The sequence below is a fragment of the Monodon monoceros genome, unplaced genomic scaffold (assembly GCF_005190385.1).
Source record: "Monodon monoceros isolate NGI ecotype Baffin Bay Population unplaced genomic scaffold, NGI_Narwhal_1 Super_Scaffold_12, whole genome shotgun sequence".
Lineage (NCBI taxonomy): Eukaryota > Metazoa > Chordata > Mammalia > Artiodactyla > Monodontidae > Monodon > Monodon monoceros.
In genome coordinates, this window is record NW_021703768.1 from 155,361,589 (window position 1) to 155,386,056 (window position 24,468).

Sequence of the window (24,468 nt, forward strand, 5' to 3'; positions counted from 1 at the left end):
TAGGTTTATTCCTAGATATTTTATTCTTTTTGTTGCAGTGGTAAATGGGAGTGTTTTCTTGATTTCACTTTCAGATTTTTCATCATTAGTGTATAGGAATGCCAGAGATTTCTGTGCATTAATTTTGTATCCTGCTACTTTACCAGATTCATTGATGAGCTCTAGTAGTTTTCTGGTAGCATCTTTAGGATTCTCTATGTATAGTATCATGTCATCTGCAAACAGTAACAGCTTTACTTCTTCTTTTCTGATTTGGATTCCTTTTATTTCCTTTTATTCTCTGATTGCTGTGGCTAAAACTTCCAAAACTATGTTGAATAATAGTGGTGAGAGTGGGCAACCTTCTCTTGTTCCTGATCTTAGTGGAAATGGTTTCAGTTTTTCACCATTGAGGACGATGTTGGCTGTGGGTTTGTTGCCTTTATTATGTTGAGGAAAGTTCCCTCTATGCCTACTTCCTGCAGCGTTTTTTTTTTTATCATAAATGGGTGTTGAATTTTGTCTAAAGCTTTCTCTGCATCTATTGAGATGATCATATGGTTTTTCTCCTTCAATTTGTTAATATGGTTTATCACATTGATTGATTTGCATATATAGAAGAATCCTAGCATTCCTGGAATAAACCCCACTTGATCATGGTGTATAATCCTTTTAATGTGCTGTTGGATTCTGTTTGCTAGTATTTTGTTGAGGATTTTTGCATCTATGTTCATCAGTGATATTGGCTTGTAGTTTTCTTTCTTTGTGACATGTTTGTCTGGTTTTGGTATCATGGTGATGGTGGTCTCATAGAATGAGTTTGGGAGTGTTCCTCCCTCTGCTATATTTTGGAAGAGTTTGAGAAGGATAGGTGTTAGCTCTTCTCTAAATGTTTGATAGAATTCGCCTGTGAAGCCATCTAGTCCTGGGCTTTTGTTTGTTGGAAGATTTTTAATCACAGTTTCAATTTCAGTGCTTGTGATTGGTCTGTTCATATATTCTATTTCTTCCTGGTTCAGTCTCGGCACCTTGTGCATTTCTAAGAATTTGTCCATTTCTTCCAGGTCGTCCATTTTATTGGCATAGAGTTGCTTGTAGTAATCTCTCATGATCCTTTGTATTTATGCAGTGTCAGTTGTTACTTCTGCTTTTTCGTTTCTCATTCTATTGATTTGAGTCTTCTCCCTTTTTTCCTTGATGAGTCTGGCTAATGGTTTATCAATTTTGTTTATCTTCTCAAAGAACCAGCTTTTAGTTTTATTTATCTTGGCTATCATTTCCTTCATTTCTTTTTCATTTATTTCTGATCTGATCTTTATGATTTCTTTCCTTCTGCTAACTTTGGGGTTTTTTAAATTCTTCTTTCTCTAATTGCTTTAGGTGCAAGATTAGGTTGTTTATTTGAGATGTTTCCTGTTTCTTAAGGTAGGATTGTATTTCTATAAACTTCCCTGTTAGAAGTGCTTTTGCTGCATCCCATAGGTTTTGGGTCATCGTGCCTCCATTGTCATTTATTTCTAGGTATTTTTTGATTTCCTCTTTGATTTCTTCAGTGATCACTTCGTTATTAAGTAGTGTATTGTTTACGCTCCATGTGTTTATATTTTTTTACAGATCTTTTCCTATAATTGATATCTAGTCTCATAGTGTTGTGGTTGGAAAAGGTACTTGGTATGATTTCAATATTCTTAAATTTACCATGGCTTGATTTGTGACCCAAGATATGATCTATGCTGGAGAATGTTCCATGAGCACTTGAGAAAAATGTGTATTCTGTTGTTTTTGGATGGAAAGTCCTATAAATAACAATTAAGTCCATCTTGTTTAATGTGTCATTTAAAGCTTGTGTTTCCTTTTTTATTTTCATTTTGGATGATCTGTCCATTGGTGAAAGTGGGGTGTTAAAGTCCCTTACTATGATTGTGTTACTTTCGATTTCCCCTTTTATGGCTGTTAGTATTTGCCCTATGTATTGAGGTGCTCCTATGTTGGGTGCATAAGTATTTACAATTGTTATATTTTCTTCTTGGATCGATCCCTTAATCATTATGTAGTGTCCTTCTTTGTCTCTTATAATAGTCTTTATTTTAAAGTCTATTTTGAGTTGTCCCTGGATGATATGAGAATTGCTACTCCAGCTTTCTTTTGATTTCCATTTGCATGGAATATCTTTTTCCATCCCCTCACTTTCAGTCTGTATGTGTCCCTAGGTCTGAAGTGGGTCTCTTGTAGACAGCATATATATAGGTCTTGTTGTTGTATCCATTCATCCAGTCTGTGTCTTTTGGTGGGAACATTTAATCCATTTACATTTAAGGTAATTATCGATATGTATGTTCCTATTCCCATTTTCTTAATTGTTTTGGGTTTGTTATTGTAGGTCTTTTCCTTCTCTTGTGTTTCTTGCCTAGTGAAGTTCCTTTAGCATTTGTTGTAAAGCTGGTTTGGTGGTGCTGAACACTCTCAGCTTTTGCTTGTCTGTAAAGTTTTTAATTTCTCCATCAAATGTGAATGAGACCCTTGCTGCGTAGAGTAATCTTGGTTGTAGGTTTTTCTCCTTCATCAATTTGAATATGTCCTGCCATTCCCTTCTGGCTTGCAGAGTTTCTGCTGGACGATCAGCTGTGAACCTTATGGGGATTCCCTTGTGTGTTATTTGTTGTTTTTCCCTTGCTGCTTTTAATATGTTTTCTTTGTATTTAATATTTGATAGTTTGATTAATATGTGTCTTGGTGTGTTTCTCCTTGGATTTATGCTGTATGGGACTCTCTGTGCTTCCTGGAATTGATTAACTATTTCCTTTCCCATATTAGGGAAGTTTTCAACTATAATCTCTTCAAATATTTTCTCAGTCTCTTTCTTTTTCTCTTCTTCTGGGACCCCTATAATTCAAATGTTGGTGCATTTAATGTTGTCCCAGAGGTCTCTGAGACTGTCCTCAGTTCTTTTCATTCTTTTTTTTTTTATTCTTCTCTGCAGTAGTTATTTCCACTATTTTATTTTCCAGGTCACTTATCCATTCTTCTGCTTCAGTTATTCTGCTATTGATCCCTTCTAGAGTATTCTTAATTTCATTTATTGTGTTGCTCATCATTGCTTATTTCCTCTTTAGTTCTTCTAGGTCCTTGTTAAATGTTTCTTGCATTTTCTCTATTCTATTCCCAAGATTTTGGATCATCTTTACTATCTTTATTCTGAATTCTTTTTCAGGTAGACTGCCTATTTCCTCTTCATTTGTTAGGTCTGGTGGGTTTTTACCTTGCTCCTTCATCTGCTCTGTGTTTTTCTGTCTTCTCATTTTCCTTATCTTACTCTGTTTGGGGTCTCCTTTTTGCAGGCTGCAGGTTCGTAGTTCCCATTGTTTTTGGTGTCTGTCCCCAGTGGCTAAGGTTGGTTCAGTGGGTTGTGTAGGCTTCCTGGTTGAGGGGACTAGTTCCTGTGTTCTGGTGGCTGAGGCTGGATCTTGTCTTTCTGGTGGGCAGGTCCACATATGGTGGTGTGTTTTGAGGTGTCTGTGGCCTTATTATGATTTTAGGCAACCTCTCTGCTAATGGATGGGGCTGTGTTCCTGTCTTGCTAGTTGTTTGGCATAGGGTGTCCAACACTGTAGCTTGCTGGTCGTTGAATGAAGCTGGGTCTTGGTATTGAGACGGAGATCTCTGAGAGATTTTCACCATTTGGTATTACGTGGAGCTGGGAGGTCTCTTGTGGACCAGTGTCCTGAAGTTGGTTCTCCCACCTCAGAGGCACAGCACTGACTCCTGGCTGGAGCACCAAGAGCCTTTCATCCACTTGGCTCAGAATAAAAGGGAAAAAAAGTAGAAAGAAAGAAAGAAAGAAGGAAAGAAATAAATAAATTAAATAAGTTATTAAAATAAAAAATAATTATTAAGAAAAAAATTTTTAAGTAAAAACAAACAAACAAAACGGACGGACAGAACCCTAGGACAAGTGGTGAAAGCAAAGCTTTACAGACAAAATCTCAGATAGAATCATACACATACACACTCACAAAAAGGGGAAAAAATAATATATCTTGCTCCCAAAGTCCACCTCCTCAATTTGGGATCATTCCTTGTCTATTCAGGTATTCCACAGATGCAGGGTGGTACATCAAGTTGATTGTGGAGCTTTAATCTGCTGCTCCTGAGGCTACTGGGAGAAATTTACCTTTCTCTTCTTTGTTCGCACAGCTCCCGGTGTTCAGCTTTGGATATGGCCCCGCCTCTGCGTGTAGGTCGCCTGAGGGCATCTGCTCTTCGCTCAGACAGGACGGGGTTAAAGGAGCAGCTGATTCGGGGGCTCTGGCTCAGGCCGGGGCAGGGACGGGTACGGATGCGGGGCGAGCCTGCGGCGGCAGAGGCCGGCGTGACATTGCACCAGCCTGAGGCGCCGTGCGTTCTCCCGGGGAAGTTGTCCCTGGATCCCGGGACCCGGGCAGTGGCGGGCTGCACAGGCTCCCAGGAGGGAGGTGTGGATAGTGACCTGTCCTTGCCCACAGGCTTCTTGGTGGCGGCAGCAGCAACCTTAGCATCTCATGCCTGTCTCAGGGGTCCACGCTGTTAGCCGCGGCTCGCGCCCGTCTCTGGAGTTCCTTTAAGCAGTGCTCTTAAACCCCTCTCCTCGTGCACCAGGAATCAAAGAGGGAAGAAAAAGTCTCTTGCCTCTTCGGCAGGTCCAGACTTTTCCCCAGACTCCCTCCCGGCTAGCCGTGGTACACTAACCCCTTCAGGCTGTGTTCACGCCTCCAACCCCAGTCCTCTCCCTGAGATTGGATCGAAGCCCGAGCCTCAGCTCTCAGCTCCCGCCCGCCCTGGCGGGTAAGCAGAAAAGCCTCTCGGGCTGGTGAGTGCCGGTCAGCACCGATCCTCTGAGCGGGAAACTCTCCGCTTTGCCCTCCGCACCCCTGTGGCTGTGCTCTCCTCCGCGGCTACGAAGCTTCCCCCCTCCGCCACCCACAGTCTCTGCCTGCGAAGGGGCTTCTAGTGTGTGGAAACCTTTCCTCCTTCACGGTTCCCTCCCACTGGTGCAGGTCCCGTCCCTATTCTTTTGTCTCTGTTTATTCTTTTATCTTTTGCCCTACCCAGGTACGTGGGGACTTTCTTGCCTTTTGGGAGGTCTGAGGTCTTCTGCCAGCGTTCAGTGGGTGTTCTATAGGAGCAGTTCCACATGCAGATGTATTACTGATGTATCTGTGGGGAGGAAGGTGATCTCCGCGTCTTACTCTCCCACCATCTTCCTCAATTCCTTTTTGCCCATTTTTAAATGGGGTTGTTCATTTTCTTATTTGAGAGTTCTTTGTATATTTTAGAAAACTATTCTTTATCAAATATGTGTTGCAAATATTTTCTCCCAGTCTGTAGCTTGTCTTTTTATTCTTTTTACAGTGTCTTTTGCAGAGCAGAAGCTTTTAGTTTTAATGAAGTCCAGCTTATTCATTTTTTTCTTTCATGGGTTGCCTTTGGTGTTGTATCTAAAAAGTTATCACCAAACCTAGGGTCATCTAGTTTTCTCTTATGTTATTTTCTAGTAGTTTCATAGTTTTGCATTTTACTTAGGTCTATGATCCATTTTGAGTTAATTTTTATGAAAGGTGTAAGGTCTGTATCCAGATTCATTTTTCTGCATGTGGATATCCATGTTTTTTTTATTCTATTAATATGGAGCATTACATAGATTGATATTCTTATGTTGAACCAACCTTACATTCTTGGAATAAATCCTACTTGGTCATGGTTTGAAAGTCTTTTAACATGCTGCCAGATATAGTTTTCTACTATTTTGTTTAAGGCTTTTTTGCTAATATTCACAAGAAATATTAGTCTGTAGTTTTTTGTGTGTGATGTTTTTGGCTGTAATATTAGGATAATATTGGTCTCAGAATGAGTTCAGAAATGGTCCCTCTTTTTCTATCTTTTGGAGGAGCTGGAGAAGGATTGGTGTTAATTCTTCTTTAAACATTTGGTGAAATTCACCAGTGACGTCATCTTGCCTTTGGCTTTTTGGAAAAATTTTGACTACTGGCTCAATCTCTTTATTGTTATAGGTCCATTCATATTTTCTCTATCTTCTTGCATCAAGTTTGGTAGTATGTGTGTTTCTAGGAATGTATACATTTTATCTCAGTCAACAAATTTGTTGGTATACAACTGTTCATAGTAATCTCTCTCTGTGAGAGAAAAAGAGAAAGAGAGGAGAGAGAGAGAGATTGCGATTTTAAGGAATTGGATTACAAAATTGTGGAGGCTGGTAAATCCAACATTGGGCTGGAGACCCAGGGAAGATTTGATGCTGTCAGCTAAAGTCCAAAGGCAGTCTTTTGGCAGAGTTCCCTCTTCTTCAGGGGATCAGTCTTATTCTATTAAGGCCTTCAACTAATTGAATGAGGCCCACATTATGGAAGGTAATCTGCTTTACTCAAATTCTGATGATTTAAATGTTAACCTCATTTAGAAAATACTTTCACAGAAATATCTAGAATAATGTTTAGTCAAATTCTGGTACCATGGCATAGCCAAGTTCACATATAAGATAATCCATAGCTATATAGAAGTATATTGTTTAAATTCCACACATTTATTAGTGTTCCTAATTTCTTTGTTATTGATTTCTAAAATCAGTGTTGTTGGAGAACACACCTTATATTATTTCTAACATTTAAAATTTATTGAGGCATATTGTGTGGCCTGGCATATGCTCTATCTTGGAGAATATTCTGTATGTGTTTAAGCAGAATGTATATTCTGCTGTTGCTGGGTGGAGTGTTCTATAGATGTGTAGTTGGTTTCCTGCATTGTTTAAGTCTTCTGTTTCCTTAATGATCTTCTCTCTAGTTTTTCTATCCATTGTTGAAAGTGGGGTTTTGGAGTTTTCAACTATTATTATTGAATTGTTATTTCTCTCTTTATTTTGTCAGTTTTTGCTTCATGTATTTTTTGAGATTGTGTTATTTTTTTAATTGTCTAAGAGTGATTTTCATACAATTTAAAAAGCAGACTTTTTTTTGCTACAGATAATATTTTTATGCATTGTGACACCATGGTAAAAGCTTTTTTTTGAGGGAGATAGAGGGGAAATTTTAATAATTTCCAAGATCAAACTTTCATATATGGATCTTTATTTTATTTAGGAATTTAAACTCTAGTATTTTAAATTTATCTTGCTTATATTCTACTTGATATTTTTAAAGATATATGTTGTCTTTAGTCTTTTAAAAGTTTTAAGGTTTCCCTAGCATTCTTATATAAAATATGTGTGAATTGTTGTCACATTTAGAGTCAGTACTTATTTTGGAAGCTGACTTGGAGTATTGGATAACGATGTGTTTTGTTGTCTCCAGACCATTGGGTATTTTCTGCTTGAGGTTGCCACCAAAGATCCCCCAACCTTGTAGTAGCAGGAGAGGTTTTGGATGCCCTCCTCGAGGTTTTTGCAGATGGTAAAGAAGCTGAAAAGGACGCAGTTCAAATTAAATTGTTATCTGCTCTGTAAGAATCACAGCCAGTCTTCACAATGAACGTATGTAGCATTTTATTTAGAAATGCTGGAGTCTCAACAATCTATGGGAGGAGGGTGTATGTGATTTTCCCTCCATGCAACCTAATGATTCACATAGCACTTCATCCCCAGTTCTGTGTAAATGCCTGTTGGCTGAATCAGGGCTGTCACCCTTTCTGTTGAATCACTGTGACTTGAGCCAAAATGGTGTTGACAAGTTTCTCTTTCTACAGCAGTTTAGTAATTTTGACAATCCTTACATGTAAGCACTACAGTCTAGGCTGCAAAGCACTTTCATAGACACGTTAAATTTATTTTATATCATGTAATGTGTTATAGGCTGATTTCACTGATGAATATTTCCCCTTGGTGCTCACAAAAAGGCAAACAAACCTCAGGCTGGTCTGTAATGGAGAAGGGAGTTACCTTCATTTGCCTATTGATTGATTGATTGACTGATTGATTGTTACCTCAGAAGCATCAAAGCTAACTTTGAGTCAAAAAATAATTGGTGGTTGGGGGAAAGCAACCAGAAAATTTAAAAGCAGCCTTGAATCACACGTCCACAAATTTAAGTTTACCATTCTCTTATCTAAATCGCCATTTCATTTTGAGAAATAACAGTATTTGTATTTTTGTCTTTTACATTAAAATATTTTTATTGAAATAGTTGGTAAACAATATTATATGTTACAGCTATACAATAAAGTGAGTCACGATTTTTAAAGGTTATACTCTATTTCTAGTTATTATAAGATACTAGCTATACTCCCTGTATTGTACAGTATATCCTTGTATGCTTAATGTATTCCTTTTTTTTTTAACATCTTTATTGGAGTATAATTGCTTTACTATGATGCGTAGTTTTTGCTATATAATAAAGTGAATCACCTGTATGTATACATATATCCCCATATCCCCTCCTTCTTGCTTCTCCCTCCCACTCTCCCTATCCCACTCCTCTAGGTGGACACAAGCACCAAGCTGACCTCCCTGTGCTATGAGGTTGCTTCCCACTAGCTATCGATTTTATGTTTGGTAGTGTATATATGTCCATGCCACTGTCTCACTTTGTCACAGCTTACCCGTCCCCCTCCCCATATCCTCAAGTCCATGCTCTAGTAGGTCCGTGTCTTTATTCCCATCTTACCCCTAGGTACTTCATGACCTTTTTTTCTTTTCTTAGATTCCATATATATGTGTTAGCATACGGTATTTGTTTTTCTCTTTCTGACTTACTTCACTCTGTATGACAGACTCTAGGTCCATCCACCTCACTACAAATAACTCACTTTCGTTTCTTTTTATGGCTGAGTATATTCCATTATATAAATGTGCCACATCTTGTTTATCCATTTGTCTGTCAATGGACACTTAGGTTGCTTCCATGTCCTGGCCATTGTAAACAGAGGTGCAGTGAACATTGTGGTACATGACTCTTTTTGAATTATGGTTTACTCAGGATATATGCACAGTAGTGGGATTGTTGGGTCGTATGGTAGTTCTATTTTTAGTTTTTTAAGGAACCTCCATGCTGTTCTCCATAGTGGCTGTATCAATTTACATTCCCACCAACAGTGCAAGAGGGTTCCCTTTTCTCCACATCCACTCCAGCATTTATTGTTTGTAGATTTTTTGATGATGGCTATTCTGACTGGTGTGAGGTGATACCTCATTGTAGTTTTGATTAGTATTTCTCTAACGGTTAGTGATGTTGAGCATCCTTTCATCTGTTTGTTGGCAATCTGTATACTACTTTGGAGAAATGTATATTTAGGTCTTCTGCCCATTTTTTTAAACATCTTTATTGGAGTATAATCGGTTACAATGGTGTGTTAGTTTCTGCTATATAACAAAGTGAATCTGCTATACGTATACATATATCCCCATATCTCCTCCCTCTTGCGTCTCCCTCCCACCTTCCCTATCCTACCCCTCTAGGTGGTCACAAAGCCCCGAGCTGATCTCCCTGTGCTATGCGACTGCTTCCCACTAGCTATCTATTTTACATTTGGTAGTGTATATATGTCCATGCCACTCTCTCACTTCGTCCCAGCTTACCCTTCCCCCTTCCGGTGTCCTCAAGTCCATTCTCTACATCTGCATCTTTGTTCCTGTCCTGCCCCTATGTGCTTCAGAATCATTTTTTTCTTTTCTTTTTAGATTCTATATCTATGTGTTAGCATACGGTATTTGTTTTTCTCTTTCTGACTTACTTCACTCTGTATGACAGACTCTAGGTCCATCCACCTCACTATAAATAACTCAATTTCGTTTCTTTTTATGGCTGAGTAATATTCCATTGTATATATGTGCCACATCCTCTTATTTTATTTTTTTATTTTTTTAACATCTTTATTGGCCTATAATTGCTTTACAATGGTGTGTTAGTTTCTGCTTTATAACAGTGAATCAGCTATACATATACATATATCCCCATATCTCTTCCCTCTTGCATCTCCCTCCCACCCTCCCTAACCCACCCTTCTAGGTGGTGACAAGTCATCAAGCTGATCTCCCTGTGCTGTGCAGCTGCTTCCCACTAACTATCTATTTTACATTTGGTAATATGTATAAGTCCATGCCACTCTCTCACTTCACCTCAGCTTACCCTTCCCCTTCCCCATGTCCTCAAGTCCATTCTTTACATCTGCGTCTTTATTCCTGTCCTGCCTCTAAGTTCTTCATAACCATTTTTTTTCTTTAGATTCCATATACACGTGTTAGCATACAGTATTTTTTTTCTCTTTCTGACTTACTTCACTCTGTATGACAGACTCTAAGTCCATCCACCTCACACAACTAACCCAATTTCGTTTCTTTTTTTTTTTTTTTCTGTAGTATGTGGGCCTCTCACTGTTGTGGCCTCTCCCGTTGCAGAGCACAGGCTCTGGACATGCAGGCTCAGCGGCCATGGCTCACGGGCCTAGCCGCTCTGCGGCATGTGGGTTCTTCCCAGACTGGGACACGAACCTGTGTCCCCTGCATCGGCAGACGGACTCTCAACCGCTGTGCCCCCAGGGAGGCCCTCAATTTCATTTCTTTTTATGGCTAATATTCCATTGTATAAATGTGCCACATCTTCTTTATCCATTCATCTGTCGATGGACACTTAGGTTGCTTCCATGTCCTGGCTATTGTAAACAGAGCTGCAACGAACATGTGGTACATGGCTTTTTTTGAATTATGCTTTTCTCAGGGTATATGCCCAGTAGTGGGATTACTGGGTCATATGGTAATTCTATTTTTAGTTTTTTAAGGAACCTCCATACTGTTCTCCATAGTGGCTGTATCAATTTACATTCCCACCAACAGTGCAAGAGGGTTCCCTTTTCTCCACGCCCTCTCCAGCACTTATTGTTTCTAGATTTTTTGTTGACGGCCATCCTGATCGGTGTGAGGTGTTACCTCATTGTAGTTTTGATTAGCATTTTTCTAATGGTTAGTGATGTTGAGCATCCTTTCATGTATTTGTTGGCAATCTGTATATCTTCTTTGGAGAAATGTCTATTTAGGTCTTCTGCCCATTTTGGGACTGGGTTGTTTGTTTTTTTGATACTGAGTTGCATGTAAATTTTGTAGATTAATCCTTTGTCAGTTGCTTCGTTTGCAAATATTTTATCCCATTCTGAGGATTTTCTTTTCATCTTGTTTATGGTTTTCTTTGCTGTGCAAAAGCTTTTAAGTTTCATTAGGTCTCATTTGTTTATTTTTGTTTTTATTTCCATTTCTCTAGGAGGTTGATCAAAAAGGATCTTGCTGTGATTTATTTCATAGAGTGTTCTGCCTATGTTTTCCTCTAAGAGATTTATAGTGTCTGACCTTGCATTTAGGTCTTTAATCCATTTTGAGTTTATTTTTGTGTGTGGTGTTAGGGAGTGTTCTAGTTTCATTCTTTTACATGTAGCTGTCCAGTTTTCCCAGCACCACTTATTGAAGAGGCTCTCTTTTCTCCATTGTGTATTCTTGCCTCCTTTATCAAAGATAAGGTGACCATATGAGAGAGGGTTAATTTTGGGCTTTCTATCCTGTTCCATTGATCTGTTTTTGTGCCAGTACCATACTGTCTTGATTACTGTAGCTCTGTAGTATAGTCTGAAGTCAGGGAGCCTGATTCCTCCAGCTGCATTTCTTGTTCTCAAGATTGCTTTGGCTATTTGGGGTCTTTTGTGTTTCCATACAAATTGTGAAAGTTTTTGTTCTAGTACTGTGAAAAATGCCATTGGTAGTTTGATATAGATTGCATTGAATCTGTAGATTGCTTTACTATAGTAGTATACTATAGTATAGTCATTTTCACAATGTTGCTTCTTCCAATCCAAGAACATGTTATATCTCTCCATCTGTTTGTATCGTCTTTAATTTCTTTCATCAGTGTCTTATAGTTTTCTGCATACAGGTCTTTTTTCTCCTTAGGTAGGTAGGTTTATTCCTAGGTATTTTATTCTTTTCGTTTCATTGGTAAATTGGAGTGTTTCCTTTATTTCTCTCTCAGATTTTTCATCATTATTATATAGGAATGCAAGAGATTTCTGTGCTTTAATTTTGTATCCTGCTACATTACCAAATTAATTGATTAGTCCTAGTAGTTTTCCAATAGCATCTTTAAGATTCTTTATGTATAGTATCTTGTCATCTGCAAACAGTGACAGTTTTACTTCTGCTTTCTAACTTGGAATCTTTTTCTTTTCTGATTGCTGTGGCTAAAATTTCCAAAACTATGTTGAATAATAGTGGTGAGAGTGGGCAAACTTATCTTATTCCTGATCTTAGTGGAAATGGTTTCAGTTTTTCACCATTGAGAATGATGTTTGTTGTGAGTTTGTCATATATGGCCTTTATTATGTTGAGTTTAGTTCCCTCTATGCTAGTTTCTGGAGGGTTTTTATCATAAATAGGTTTTGGATTTTGTCAAAAGCTTTTCCTGCATCTATTGAGATGATCATGTGGCTTTTCTCCTTCAATTTGTTAATATGGTGTATCACATTGATTGAATTGTGTATATTGAAGAATCCTTGCATTCCTGGAATAAACCCCACTTGATCATGATGTATGATCCTTTTAATGTGCGTTGGATTCTGTTTGCTTGTATTTTGTTGATGATTTTTGCATCTATGTTCATCAGTGATATTGGCCTGTAGTTTTCTTTCTTTGTGACATCAGTGTCTGGTTTTGGTATCAGGATGATGGTGGCCTCGTAGAATGAGTTTGGAAGTGTTCCTCCCTCTGCTGTAATTTGGAAGAGTTTGAGAAGGATAGGTGTTAGCTCTTCCCGAAATGTTGATAGAATTTGCCTGTGGAGTCACCTCGTCCTGGGCTTTTGTTTGTTGGAAGATTTTAAATCACAGTTTCAATTTCAGTGCTTGTGATTGGTCTGTTTACAATTTCTATTTTTTCCTGGTTCTGTCTCGGAAGGTTGTGCTTTCCTAAAATTTATCCATTTTTTCCAAGTTGTCCATTTTATGGGCATATAGTTGCTTGCAGTATTCTCTCATTACCTTTTGTGTTTCTGCAGCGTCAGTTGTTACTTCTCCTTTTTCATTTCTAATTGTATTGATTTGAGTCTTCTCCCATTTTTTCTTAATAAGTCTGGCTAATGGTTTATCAATTTTGTTTATCTTCTCAAAGAACAAGCTTTTAGTTTTATTGATCTTTGCTATCTTTTCCTTCATTTCTTTTTCATTTATTTCTGATCTAATCTTTATGATTTCTTTCCTTCTTCTATCTTTGGGTTTATTTTTTGTTCTTCTTTCTCTAACTGCTTTAGGTGTAATGTTAGGTTGTTTATTGAGATGTTTCTTGTTTCTTGAGGTAGGATTGTATTGCTATAGACTTCCCTCTTAGAACTGCTTTGGCTGCATCCCATAAGTTTTGGGTTGTTGTGTTTTCATTGTCATTTTTTTCTAGGTGTTTTTTGACTTCCTCTTTGATTCCTTCAGTGATCTCTTGGTTATTTAGTAGTTTATTGTTTAGCCTCTATGTATTTGTATGTTTTTACAGATTTTTTTCGTGTATTTGATATCTAGTCTCATAGTGTTGTGGTCGGAAAAGATACTTGACACGATTTCAATTTTCTTAAATATACTAAGGCTTGATTTGTGATCCAAGATATGATCTATTCTGGAGAATGTTCCATGAGCACTTGAGAAGAAAGTGTATTCTGTTGTTTTTGGATGGAATGTCCTTTAAATATCAATTAAGTCCATATTGTTTAATGTGTCATTTAAAGCTTGTGTTTCCTTATTTATTTTCATTTTGGATGATCTGTCCTTTGGTGAAACTGGGGTGTTAAAGTCCCCTACTATTATTGTGTTACTGTCGATTTCCCCTCTTATGGCTGTTAGCATTTGCCTTATGTATCAAGGTGGTCTTATGTTGGGTGCATAAATATTTACAATTGTTATATCTTCTTCTTGGATTGATCCCTTGATCATTATGTAGTGCCCTTCTTTGTCTCTTGTGTTAGTCCTTATTTTAAAGTCAATTTGTCTGATATGAGAATTGCTACTCCAGTGTTTTTTAATTTCCATTTGCATGGAATAGCTTTTTTCCATCCCCTCACTTTCAGTCTGTATGTATCCCATGGTCTGAAGTGGATCTCTTATAGACAGCATATATACAGGTCTTGTTGTTGTATCCATTCAGCCAGACTATGTCTTTTTGTTGGAGCATTTAATTCATTTACATTTAAGGTAATTATCATTATGTATGTTCCTATTACCATTTTCTTAATTGTTTGGGGTTTGTTATTGTAGGTCTTTTCCTTCTCTTGTGTTTCCTGCCTAGAGACATTCCTTTAGCATTTGTTGTAAATTTGGTTTGGTGGTGCTGAATTCTCTTAGCTTTTGCGTGTCTGTAAAAGTTTTAATTTCTCTTTCAAAAATGAATGAGATCCTTGCTAGGTAAAGTAATTTTGGTTGTAGGTTTTCCCTTTCATCAGTTTAAATATGTCCTGCCACACCGTTCTGGCTTGCAGAGTTTCTGTGAAAGATCAGTGTTTACCTTATGGGGATTCCCTTGTATGTCATTTGTTGCCCTTCCCTTGCAGCTTTAATATTTTTTCTTTGTATTTAATTGTTGATAATTTGATTAATATGTGCCTTGGAGTGTTTCTCCTCGGATGTATCATGTATAGGGTTCTCTGAGCTTCCTGGACTTGACTGACTATTTCCTTTCCCATATTAGGGAAGTTTTCAACTATAATCTCTTCAAATATTTTCTCAGTCCCTTTCTTTTTCTCTTCTTTTTCTGGGACCCCTATAATTCAAATGTTGGTGCATTTAATGTTGTCTCAGATGTCTCTGAGGCTGTCCTCAATTCTTTTCATTCTTTTTTCTTTATTCTGCTCTGCAGTCATTTTTTCCACTATTTTGTCTTCCAGGTCACTTATCCATCCTTCTGCTTCAGTCACTCTGCTATTGTTTACTTGTAGAGAATTTTTTATTTCATTTATTGTGTTGTTCATCATTGTTTGTTTGTCCTTTAGTTCTTCTAGGCCCTTGTTAAATGTTTCTTGTATTTTCTCCATTCTATTTCCAAGATTTTGGATATCTTTACTATTATTACTCTGAGTTCTTTCTCAGGTAGCCTGCCTGTTTCCTCTTCATTTGTTTGGTCTGGTGGGTTTTTACCTTGCTCCTTCATCTGCTGTGTATTTCTCTGTCTTCTCATTTGGCTTCACTCACTGTGTTTGGGGTCTCCTTTTTGCAGTCTGCAGGTTTGTAATTCCCATTGTTTTTGTTGTCTGCCCCCAGTGGCTAAGATTGGTTCAGTGGTTTTTGTAGGCTTCTGGATGGAGGGGACTGGTGCCTGTGTTCTGGTGGATGAGGCTGGATCTTGCCTTTCTGGTGTGCAAGACCATGTCCAGTGGTGTGTTTTGGCGTGTCTATGACCTTATTATGATTTTAGGCAGTGTCTTTGCTAATGGGTGGGGTTGTGTTCCTGTCTTGCTAGTTGTTTGGCATCTTCATGTATTATTTAGGTACACGTCTGTTCATAACCCTTATATCTTCCTGATGGATTGATACTTTTATCATTATAAAAGTCCCCATATATCTCCTGCAATATTTTTTCATTTTAAATCCTTTTTATCTGATATTAGTATAGCCATACTCCAACTTATGGCTGCTATTTGAATTATACATATATATATATATATATATATATATACACACATATATATACATATATATGTGTATATATATATACACACATATATGTATATACAATTTCAGAGATTTTTTACATGGTGATATTTTTAATAATTCTCACCAGTTATGCTTATTTAATTGGGGAGGGGATTCACAGAGCTTCTAATGTTGCCATTACTGAAGTGGAATCCAGTTTGTAAAATGTGAGATTTCTTTGACCATGTTTTCTTTTGTCAAGGATTTTGTCTTTATTTTTCCCTTATGAACTTTTCAAATACATTTTAACTTATAAGATAGTTTTAAAAGGCTTTGTGTGATGGGTTTGCACATGGTCTGCACTAAGGTCAGGTTGCCCAATCTCAAGAACCATATTTGTACTCAGAAAAGAGATTCAAATTCTGGGGACTGAGGCCTCAGACCAGTTGGTTCTGTTAAAATAGTACAATTGAAACTAGACTGAATTCTGGACTTACCAGTGTCTTTCCTGGGGCACATATGGGGGAAGGACTTTGACAAAAATCACACAGCCTATGAAAACCAGAAATAGAAACCAACCTTACATTCCATACTTCCTTATTGCCACCAGCATCAGTATAGGTCTTTCACTGTGTCACCCTTTAAAAACTCATTTTTAATTTCTGAAATAGCATGGTATTCCCTATAGGTGTATGCCATTTGAATGAGTCACAAAGGCATGGAAAGCTTGTCCCTGTACCAGTAAGCATATAGACGCAGCCTTGTAAGCAAGAGGCAGGAAATTGCCTTATGTGTTGTCTGTCTTCAGCTGCCCTTGTACTTGTTTTTTCTTCCTTTAAGCTTGCCAGTTCTTCTTGGACCTTCACCATTCTAGCTTCTGACTTTAGGACAAACTGAATAAAAGAATTAATTGTCTGCCCCCCCCCCCGTTTCCCAAGCAAATATTTGAAGCTGCCATAGATTTTCTAGATTTTATGTTGAAAAGTAACAAACAAAAACAGCACTACCATCTGTCATCAGAGTGATGAGAAAGTGGTTGTAACACCTCTCTGAAGCAGGGCAGTTTTGCTCACTGGTGGAGGTGCATTCAGTGACAGGTTGTTGGGTGCTGTAGACCGATACATCCTGAAGGAGCTTGAGTCAACTTACTTCTGTCTTGGGTCTCACAGAGGAAGCAGAAGGAGGGAAGGAGGGTCCTGGGTGATTCTTCTTTCTTCTGGGTCTACCTCTTCTCACTCCTCCCTGATTTATCTCCCTCTGTTTCCTATGAAGCCTCCAGTATTATCTCTGCTTTCCCTCCTTTCCACTCCCCAGGGAAACTCAACTCCACTGCATCCCTAGAGACACAGAATCTCATCCCTTGTTCCCTTCTGGAATCTCACCAATGCTATCACCTTGGGCTCTGGCCAGCTGCTAATGGAGGCTGTCCTCTGCCCGGGGTTGTTGGTTCTGAAGAGAGGAAGAATGAGCTACGGAGTGGGGGAGGGGGTTAGCTGGGATCAGTTCGGACTCTTCAACAATGGGAAAATTGCAGGTTACCTCACTCATTGCCTAGAAAGCAATATTGAGTCTTAATATTCTTCTCAAGACAATGTAATTCAATCCTATATTAAGAAAGTATAGTCTCCCAGTCAGCATGACTTTGACTCTGCTCCAAATGGACACAATAACCTTGACATGGTCTGTAAGGGATGTCTTGTTTCTGAGCCTGTGCTCACCTACCACATTCGTTAGGAATGATAAAACCAGTGACAAATTAATTGTTTCCCATTCTATTTCATGGATGAAGGGCAGGGAGTCACCGTCCATTTTCTCCCAGGTAAGTATTACTAATTTTACCATTTTATATAAGGAAATTGTGATTCATGGATAAAAGTTAACACCTGACTAGTAAATTGCAAAACTAGGTTTTGAACTCTCATTTTCTGTCAAAAAGCCTGGTACTCTTTGCACTTCATCTAAGCTGTTTGTGAGAAGAGCCAACAAAAAATGTTGAAATGAGCTCAGTAAGGTGTGGATGTAACCTTGTGATTCTTCAATACACTGGTGTGCCTTTTTGCCAGTTCCTTCAGCAAGGCATGTTCTTCACTGAGGAACCTTTATTGCTCATGTTTTTTGTTCTGTTCTGGGAGACATCTGACCTCCCTCTTCCCTTGCCTGTTTCCTTCTCACCTCTTGGAGAGGTCTTCCCGCCTCAACCCTATTCTTTCCTAACTCAGTTACCATTTTGTTTCCATAACAAATCTTCAATTTGCAATTATCTTTGTCTATTTACTTAAAAAATGTTTCCTTGTTTGTTTGTAGTTGTTATTAGCTTAAAATTTTAGGGATGGCGAGGAACTCATATGTCTCATTAACTTTGTAACCACACTACCCAGTGTCTGGCATAGAGTAAATGCCCAAACACATATTTGTTGAATAAATGAGGACATTTAAGGTTCAATTGTCAGAGAAAGGATGGGGGGAAGGCAGCTGCCATTCTTTGTGTGTCAGCCACTATGTGAATGAGCAACAATGAACATCTCTGTCCCTTTGTTTTGATGGAGATACTGAGAATCCTAAACAGGTTACACAGCTCATAACTGGTGTAGACAAGTGTCAAACCAGGCCTGTCTGTTGTTTTTTTGTCCTTTCTCACCAACCCAGTGGAAGTTCACATTAGTAGATCAGGCAGACAAACTGGTTTTATAACGTCAGATGCAATAATTTTTTTTTAACATCTTTATTGGGGTATAATTGCTTTACAATGGTGTGTTAGTTTCTGCTTTATAACAGAGTGAATCAGTTATACGTACACATATGTTCCCATATCTCTTCCCTCTTGCATCTCCCTCCCTCCCACACTCCCTATCCCACCCCTCCAGGCGGTCACAAAGCACCAAGCCGATATCCCTGTGCCATGCGGCTGCTTCCCACTAGCTATCTACCTTACGTTTGGTAGCGTGTATATGTCCATGACTCTCTCTCGCCCTGTCACAGCTCACCCTTCCCCCTCCCCATATCCTCAAGTCCGTTCTCCAGTAGGTCTGTGTCTTTATTCCTGTCTTACCCCTAGGTTCTTCATGACATTTTTTTTTCTTAAATTCCATATATATGTGTTAGCATACAGTATTTGTCTTTTTTTTTCTGACTTACTTCACTCTGTATGACAGACTCTAGGTCTATCCACCTCATTACAAATAGCTCAATTTCGTTTCTTTTTATGGCTGAGTAATATTCCATTGTATACATGTGCCACAATTTCTTTATCCATTCATCCGATGATGGGCACTTAGGTTGTTTCCATCTCCGGGCTATTGTAAATAAAGCTGCAATGAACATTTTGGTACATGACTCTTAAAATATATTTAGAGCCTGGAGTTTTTTGAGAGATGGTCATATTGAAAATGTCCTGAGATGATTACTGATTTGGTCCTAGACATTGATTTGTTGCCTGCCACAAAGAAAGCCCAGGAAAACTGTCAGTGACTGAGTTGATGGTAATCATAGCAAAATTTCCTTGGACCAAATTTTTAATAGCGTATACCCCGTGCAAAGAGCGCCATGTGTTTCCTCTTAATCTTTATGAAAAGTTGGATATTGTGGACGTCCCTTTTCTCTCAGGTGAGGAAACTGAGACTCAGAGAACATGCAACTAATGGTACAGGTTCCATCGATTTGTAGGTGACAGCAGCATGCTCTGAGGTCGGGCCCCACCTTAACCCCTGCCCTATGTGACCTGGTGTGTCCCCCTAGGCTGTGGTGTCACTGGTGCAAACTCTAGGAGCGGTAACTGTAATGGGAGTAATCATTTTTTGGAGCCCCTACAACATGATGGATGTATACTAAGTGTTTGTCCAAGGGATCTCCTTTAACTCTCAGAATTACTCTTAAGGAGTGAGTGGCAATGCTTTTCCCATTTGAGAAAAGGGGAACTCAAGACTCAGAGGCTTACCACCTTACACAGAGCATGGACTATCTCTCAGGTCATGCACATTTCTCCTGCATGGTGCCTGCAGTTAGGGACAGCAATTTCATTATTTTTAGCCTGTTCTCACATTTCCAAGGTGGAGGAACAAGCCAGTCAATGAAAGCTCCCAGAAACAAACATAGATGGAGAGCAGACGAAGCAGGGGTGGAGGTTCTCGACTGAACTCTTTGCTTAGCTCTCGGCTTGGACACCTGTTGGAGTTCCTGCTCTGGCCATCCTGCCCTGATCCTGCAGATCCATCCATCCTGCAGGTCCAAAACAGAGTGGACTCTTCTAAGAACTCACCTCAAAACTTTGTCTGCTAATGATCGAGGGAAATGGGAGAAGCCCATTTCCCACAGTGGTTCTGGTTCACACCCTAGGATAACTCTCCAGGATCCAAGTGAGTCCCAGATTGCCCCACAGAGTGGTCATAAGGACAGTCAGCCTTGTCCTCTTCTAAGGGGATAATGGAGCCAGGGTGACTGAGGTGTGCCCACTGTCCTTAGTTTAAGAGCAAAAGTTGGGATGTGTGTTGAGACCCTGTCTCTCTTGGGTCCCTGGACTTCTTGGCTAGTCAGGAGGGTTTGCTTTAGCGGGGTGTCTTCTTATAATACCTTGTGACTGACCCCAGCCCTTGGACCCTGATAGCCCCACAGTGATGACAGAGAGGTGACCCTGGAACAGGGAGGAGGAGAGCTGGGTAGATGTTCTCAACTCTATGGGCAGAGGCTGATCCCACATAAGCTGTGTTGGCCCTGGTATCTGAAGACCTGGAAGAGAGGCCTCTCTGTGGCTCAGTCTCCTCATCTGTCAAAGGAATAATGATACTCATCTTGCCCAGGGCCTTGGGAGGGGCAGACCCAGGCCTGCTGTGAGTGGTCATGCACAGCCCAGCTCAGGGATTGCCATTGCATCACACAAGATCAAATGCCCCCATGGCATTACTGTTAGATGACACTGGAAAAAACACAATGGAACAGGGTAAGGATTCCAGGATGAAATAATCAGCAGGTGTTTCTTCAGTCTGTTGTTCTCTTTCTAGAGACGGGAAGCTCAGGACCAGCAAGCCAGGTTAGTAAGTAACTTACGGGACATGAGGAGCAAAGTCTGTATTCAGACCCAGACCTTCCGAAAAGAATTAACATTGATCAGATTGATTTTCCTGTCTGTCCTTGGCTAGACACTGGAGCACAACACCCCCCCACCCCACCCCCCTCCACACACACCCAGGGCTGTTATCTCAAAGGCAGCGTATGTGGGCTCTTCAACTCCTCTATCCTCAGACCCTCCCCCACCCATATCCCATTGGCTGCTCCTGCTCTCACTTCCCCCACTGGGCCCTGCCAGCTGGCTATGGTGAAGATTGAACAGGATTCTGTTAGGGAGAGAGCTACCTTTGTTTTGGAAATTGCTGTTGTAGTCAGACTGATGACAGAAGAGGAAGAAAGGAGAAAACAAGAGATGGCCAGAGGCCCTGCTTATAGAAATGACCCAAATTTTGCCTTCTCCATGAGACCAATGCAGACCTCTCTATTTAAAATTGAATCATGTGCCCCCTTTTCCCCCAGTATGGTTGATCCCTCACCTTTGCTCTTCTCTGTCTCCTTGCCAGAGCAGTCACCACATTCTAATCTACCCTGTAATTTGCTTATTTATCACTTTGTTTATGTCATGTCTCCCCCTCTAGACTACACTCCAGGAAGGCAAAGTCTTTGTCTCTTTGCTCAAATACCTCCCAAATGCCTGGAGTGGGCCTGATGCATGGTGGGTCCTCCAAAAATATTGAATAAATGCATGAGTTTGGGGAAAGAGGGAGAGCTGAGCCACAGACCAGCACAGAGTTAGCAGCAATGAACAAGGAGTATTTTCAAGAGCAGGGATCGCTAAGGTTTAACTGTAGGCTGGAGGTGTTGGTGTGATGCGTACCCCCAACCCCTGAATCCTCAGTTCCCCACCCATCCCGTGCGTGTGATGTGTGTGTGAGAGTGTGTATGAGTGTGTGCATGTGCCTGCGTGTGTGTGAGTGAGTGTGAATATCTGAAGTGGCAGGAACAGCAGGAGAGAAGGGAACTCAAATCCACATTCAAAGCCAGGAGCACACACAGTGCAATGTGAGGGCAGGGCTGGGAGAATCCTGGGCTGACCTGAGCTCTCACCAGCAATGGCTGCACGGACAGCACTGCCAGACAAACTGCCTGGGGTGTTGGAAGCTGCAGCAGCTGTAGCTGTAGGCCCCTCACTGAGGTGCATAGGGCATCCTGCAGGCAGGGACTTTGTGGTCCCTCTACCCTGTAAGGTTACCCAGTGAGTTTATCCTCGTCTTGTCTGTAGGACCCTGAGACTTAGTGAAGTTCAAACACTTTCCCAAGGGTACCTGAGACCCTTTCCCGAGCCACACAAACCCCATGTAACCTGATTCTGAGTTCTGACCCGGTCCCAGCTGTGTAACCTTGGGCAAATCTGTTATGTTTCTCTTACGTGCCTTGGTTTCCTTAGCTGTAAATGGGCTAATCAAGGTGACAGCTTTACCAGGTTGGGATAAGGGGATGCTTGTAACACATTAGCCGGTCATAGAATCCATCTGGTGGGTGACAGCCAACATGAGACAGTGCCAGGGACACACCTTTCTCTCTTGCACATTTTGCCAAAGGCAGGTCTTGACCAAAGTTTCTCCCAATTCCTGGAGGCTTCAGAGAGTTGACCAACATCATAGCTGCCTAGGATTAAGCCACCTATGTCCCTAGGGTTGGGCAGGGCCCAGTCAGGCCCAGAAGCCCCTCCCTGTAGGCAGCTGTGCTTTCTGACTGTGCAACCACCTGCTATATAAGGGCCCTCACACACGTTCTCCAACCTTCTGCCAGGATCCACCTTCTTCGGGGCAATCTCTGGGCCAGACAGAGAAGGTAAGGGACTGGGGCTGGGCTGTGAGACAGGACCCAGCCTGGGAGAAGCTGAAAGCAGGGGAAGGGCATTCAGCGCTGGCTGGGGTCCAGGGCATTCTCCTGGCATTCTCTTGATCCTCCAGCAGTGCCCGGGAAGGGGAAGGCTGGAGTGGAGAGGTGCTGGGGTTTTCTCTGTGTGTGTGTGTGTGTGTGTGTGTGTGTGTGTGTGTGTATGTGTGTGTGGTGCTGCGTCCTTCTCACAGCTTCTGTGAGCTCTTGCTCCTCTGTGTAAGATGAGAACAATTGAGGTAAGACCCTCTCAGACAGCTGAAAATGTCCAACAATAGGATGAATAGGAAGGACTTTGCAAAGGGGTGTACAGATGTACTTGGTCTCATTTCCCCTATGGGGCCCCTGCCCTGACCCCCAGCTCACTGGCTCCTCTCTTCTGCAGAGGTGGTGCACAGGGCCCTGGGTCCCACCACCTCCAAGATCTGCCTCTTCTGCTACATGTCCCCAGGTAGGGTCCTGACCTCTCTGGGCTTCCATTATTTCCCTCTGAAAATGAGGCTAACCATCAGGTCTATACCACAGGGCTGAGGTGGTTTGTGCACTTAATTGATGTGGCTGCTGTGGACTCTTTACCCTCCTTTCTTGCCCTCCCATCTCCTCTTCCTTTACACCTACAAGGCTTGAGAGGCCCTTCCCAGGAGGCCCAACCCCTGAACCTCTCTCTCTACTGGGGTTCTGGGCCTGGAGTGGTGACTGGGCATTGGGGGATGCAGGGTGCAATGCACAGAACATCTGCCACAAGCTTCAAACCAAACATACTTAATTTTTCTCCTAGGATCTCTAAATATTGGGGCCATTAGATAATTGATGGGCTGTCTGTCTCCCTCCATTGGGGCTAATTTCTCTATCTTTTCACCGACTCTTAGTTAACTAGGGGATCATAGTGTTTGTTTGTTTGTGTGTGTGTGTGTGTGGTGTGTGTATGTATGGGTGTGGAGTGTATGTATGTGTGTGTGTGGTGTGGTGTGTATGTGGGGGAGCATGTGTATGTGGTGTGGTGAGGTGAGATGCAGGCGGTGGCCTGCAACGCCCTAATGAAAGTCAGTTGCTCCTTAGTAAGTGGCAGCTATTATGGTACAACTCGGCTTTGGACCTGGAAGGACCCTGAATGGAGTCCCACTTTTCGTCTTACAAGCTGGGTGAGCTTGGGCAGCTTCCATTATCCCTCCGTCTGCAGTTTTCTCAGCTGTGGAGTGGGCAAAAATCTTTACAGCAGCACTGTGCCCTGGGACTTGTTCCATACTTGCACTGACCAATACAGCAGCCACCAGCTACATGTGGCCACTGAGCACTGGAACATGGCTGGTGACTGAGAAACAGTATCTTTCCTTTTTATTCCTTCAATGAATCCAAAGGTAAGCAGCCACATGTAGCTCCTGGTTACTATTCATAGGATAAATGAGCTAACGATGAATAAGGGCTCAGTGCAGAGCCAGACATTTCCCTTCCATGCTGTTTGATACACGGGCAAATTAAAATTCTAGGAGCTCTGATTCAAGATCTTATTTTTTTTAGTTGAAATATAGTTGATTTACAGTGTTGTGCCCATCTCTGCTGTACAGCAAAGTGACTCAGTTATACACATATAGACATTTGTTTTTTAAAAAAAATTCTTTTCACTTTGTCCCAGCTGGCATGGACTTATACATACAACCAAATGTAAAATAGATAGCTAGTGGGAAGCAGCCGCATAGCACAGGGAGATCAGCTCAGTGGTTTGTGACCACCTGGAGGGGTGGGATAGGGAGGGTGGGAGGGAGGGAGACGCAAGAGGGAGGAGATATGGGGATGTATGGATATGTATAGCTGATTCACTTTGTTATACAGCAGAAAATAACACACCATTGTAAAGCAATTATACTCCAGTAAAGATGTTAAAAAATATTCTTTTCCATTATGGTTTATCACAGGATGTTGAATATAGTTCCCTGTGCTATACAGTAGGACCTTGTTGTCTAT

The 24,468-nt window shown here is 40.8% G+C and overlaps 1 protein-coding gene across 1 annotated transcript in view; it reads left to right on the forward strand.

Moving 5' to 3' along the window:
- LYPD8 (LY6/PLAUR domain containing 8) overlaps window positions 1–24,468 on the forward strand; it is a 45,384-nt gene that overhangs the window by 13,144 nt on the left and 7,772 nt on the right. The gene's annotated exons all lie outside the window — the stretch shown is intronic.